Genomic DNA, 4,400 nt, shown 5'->3' on the forward strand with positions numbered 1-4,400 from the left:
CTGGAGATAGGGTTCTCTGTCTCTCTCCCCTTGCCACTTTTTCTCACTTCATTGTTATCCAACCATGTACTTATCCAGGTTCCGTCCACCTAGCAGTGAAGTGGAGGTGGTACTGCATGTTCACGTAATTATTGTCTTCATATAGGTACGGTTCATGGTTGTTAATAGCTTTCCTGCAGACCAGACTCTCCAGTAAGGGCCGTCGCGTATTCTTCCGCCCGCAGCACATGCCCTTCTTTTGTCACGCTGAGATTTATCACCCAGCAGTGGGAATCAGGAGAGTTGTCCTTCAAAAATGGATCCGCTTTCCACCTCGAGACTTCCTTGAAAACCAAAAAAGCACATATTACTTGGGAAGAATGGGCATTGTCGAGGTACACTAAAACTTGTAGCTACCGGCTTAGCCTGGTTGTCACGTCACCTGGTGGAGCCACCAGGTTGCTCTTTAACAAAACCGAGCGTTAAACAAACAACCTATTGCAAGTGCTGTTCGCGAACGCTCAATTTGTCATTCACTTTATCCTAGGCTGTTTATAATTTGGTCGCTAATTTTTGGACAGTTTAATGGACGTGTATTGGCTTAGCGACTACGTAATGCTCATAAAAGCCTGACACCGGTCTGGCCACTCACTTCTAACGGTGTGTGTGTGTGCTGTCAGCCGTGAAGATGAGATCAAAGCAACAAGCGCGCAGTCTCTCCCTTTCTCTCAATTAAGCCAACACAAACCGGTTTACCTACACAAAATAAAGGCGAGAATAGCGCCTTTAAATGGAGTACGCAGTTGGTTATGAGGCCCAACATGGGATTTTTAAGTGTTTAAACTCCCAGCTACTTTTATGCTAGAAATGAAAACTTCTCCATTAAGGGGGTTGCGAAGTGGCGAGGGTGGGGTTGGGGGGGGGGGCTGCTAGTGCCGTGACAATTTAAAATCACTATAACCATTTGTGGTCAAAGTAGCCTACTTTTGAGATTTTCCTTTACTCCTACCTCTTCTAAAAGCCTCAAGGCCTCACAGAGAAGACCTATCAAATTTTCCAAAATTCATTTTTTTTGGATAACCTAGACATTCTTGAAAATGTAGTCACTTTGAGTAGGAAAGTAATGAGAATGGTAAATCCTTCTCTGACTAAATAATTATTTAATTCATTTTTATAGCAAAGAAATTACTCAAATCCTCGGCTTTCAGGCATGACACTGTCAAACGGCATGTGTCGTGATTGGCACTCGATCGAGAGACAGTAGGGAAAAGGTCATCAATCGGTGGGGCACGATAATACACAATTCTTTAGTAGTAAGGTTTGCTACAGTCATACTCATAAACCGGGATTTTTATTGGATAATTAAGGAAACGAGTAGATGAATGTGATTCTAGTCTAGGGTTAGCGTCCGCTACCGCTGCTGCCGTGGCCACTGTCAATTAGGGGGGAGCCTGGTCAAAGCAAGAGAGAAAGGGTCTTATCACCTGTGTCGGATCAAGATCCGACGTCAATCACTACCGTCACGGCGGCACCGATGCTCATCCATCGCCCGTCCACCCCTCCGACCGTCTGTCTATCTGCCTCTTGTCCAATCGTCACACGCCCCCAGCCTCTCAGTTGTTTGTGTCCAGGGCGATGTGCTTCGTGGGTGGTAAAAGAGAATGTCCAAACACTCATTCAACCTTTCTACAGCTAATTAAGCAGCCGAACAAGGTAAATAATTTAGCAGGTGGTTAAAATAATCGGGCAAACAGATCCACTTTTTAAGAAGTTACGCCTACTTTGTAGATATAAGGTGGTTTGAAATGCTAAGTCAAGATACACTAAAATGTGCAAATGGAGAATGCTCATTGAGGTTATCAATTTAATGACAGGTGGAAATGCGACAATGGCTACTCAGAATTGGAAATTCATCGCCTTAATTGGTCTTTAGGAAAAAAGCCCCAGTAGTCGAATTGTACACAAGCCTCCTCCACGAAGGTCACCTATACTCCTCCTTCTACATCCACCACACTTCCACTTTCCTTAGCCAATGGCCTTATGCCACCACATTTCACCATTGATGAAGGTTGTGCAGTTGCTGCTCCAGAAGTACTGTCGGTGTACACCCAAGCTCCACCTCATGCACCAAGGCGACATCTCCGACGAAAGCGTGCTTCAAAATAAATGGACACCTGCGTGCTGGCACATCACTGCAGTCACGCGATGCGCTTGCACCATCCACTCACACCACTGATGCCACTCCTCGCGTCATCACTCAAACAAAAAACTGCACTCCTGTCTCCACGTCTGGATCTCGAAGTCGAGATCGAAGTCAACTACCATCGAGTGACTCTGTGACTTCCTTGTGACCACGCTATCGTATTTGCGATCAACGAAGAAGTGTGAGACGTTTCGGTGGATAGCAAAAGTAGAGAACTGTAGAATGCCTCCAAGTACGTCATTTCTCAAAACCATCCCTCTCCTCCATCTACATTCGCTATGCCCTTAACAATACGTCTGCCACAAGGCTGTCACATGTCTGCCACTTCCATAACACACTTTCCTTCAAGCAGACGAAGCAGCTAACAAACCCAACTCTATCCACCTCACCTTCTGTCCTCTCACTTGTCCACTTGCCCACTTATCCGCTGTCCACCTGCCTCCTTGAGTTCGTGCGTGATGATGTGACTGCCGAATGGTGATGTTAGGGGGAGGTGGTGAGTATCAATGGGAGAAATGGCAGTAGAAGAGGTGGGAGGATGAGGCAGAGGTATAGGCAGTATTCAGGGGTGTGGTAGTGAGGTGCTCCCATTTGTTGGGCTTTACGAAATGCCGTGTGAGATACGACGCCTGGAGGAGGAGGAGGAGGAAGGAGGAAGGAGGCGGAAGTTTTGAGGTCTTCACTCGCCTTGTCTCGTCCCCTTCCGCCGTCTCGTCTCCTCTCACCTCATCTCGTCTCGTCTTACCCAATCTTGTCCTCCAAATCAAGAATGACACTTTCTTTCCACTCATCGACCAGTTCTGACTGTCTCTGATAAAGAAGCCAACATCTAGGACATCGGTGATGGAGAGGCTTTTAATATACACACTTGAGCCGTATCATGTTGCATTGTGGTTTGACCTACAACAGGTGGGCAATGCATTGTGACCCACATTACTGTTACAATGCTCACCTTCCCCAAATATTTTGTGGAACCGACTCCAACTCAATTCACAAAGCAATCAAGCAGCAACCACACGCTTCAGGTTAGCATGACATTTGGTGAAATGAGGAGCGAAAGGTAGGAGGAGGGTGGTAGATAGGCCAATGTGGAGCACCGCGTCATGCCGTTATGGACCGTACCGTCGCGAAACGATAGACTGACACCTCCCATCTATGCTTTACGATACATGCTTGTGAACAATAGCTACTCTTGTGCCCTTACAATTTACTCCAGTCATTTCATCTAGCCACACCGGTGACCACAGCATCCTTCTCAGCGTCCTGATACTTCCATGTGGGTATGCATCAGCAATGCGGTCCATGCCCACCACCACTGAATTATAGCCAGTGATATGGTGCCTTGCTCACCCCCCGGCCTGCTTCAGTATTCTCTTAGGGCCTTTAAGTCACTTTGAAACCTACTTATCTTCAAAGCGACTCAGAAACTGTACGACAGTACTGGAACAGTATCTAGATGTTCTTCATCTCGTATTGCCACGGCTAAATCACTTTCTCGCTCTATTTAGTTGAAACACTTCCAGTCCGCTGAAGCTTTAAGGGTCCGAAACTCCCCAAAATTGTAACTGACAATACCTAAGGAGTTGCTTGTTTAAATGATTGCAGGTACCCCATCAATCCGGTCATAATGAGGCGGGAAAAATCGTGCAACTGACAAACTAATCACCTAACTGACCCGTTTATGACGATGCCGGAGAGGTGGGAGCTTTGCCTCTATCCATGCCTACTTTGACAATGTCATGATAGCGGCTTGTTGAAATGCAACGCTACAGTGACCCCAAAAGCAGATCATTCACTGACGCATAGCTGTCAACACACGCGGCTTTGCCGCGGTTCCCACATCAAGACGGAAGAACTCCACATTCATTAAAGTTGCTGCGATTCCAGGCTACACTGTGGTTAAGTCGATGGATCGGTGGGCTCCTTTTCCTTTTGTTCAAGTAAGTGGTAAAATGATTTATGAAATACTTTTTAATCGACGTGTTCTTTTATACCTACCTCTTACACTTTTTACTTGGACAGGTCTAAAGTCTACTTCGAATTTGTCTGAGAAATCCCATTCGCTTGCCAATTTCACGGCACTCCTGACTGTCCGCTTTATGAACCTTGTTGAAGTCGATCGCAGAGCTGTGGAACATATTTGTCAAATGTAATTTAAGACATCTGGAGAAGGTGAGGATTGGAGGTAGTAGCAGTGGGAGACATTGAATTGCTTACC

The sequence above is a fragment of the Echinococcus granulosus genome, assembly GCF_000524195.1.
Source record: "Echinococcus granulosus chromosome Unknown EG_S00096, whole genome shotgun sequence".
Taxonomy (NCBI): Eukaryota; Metazoa; Platyhelminthes; class Cestoda; order Cyclophyllidea; family Taeniidae; genus Echinococcus; species Echinococcus granulosus.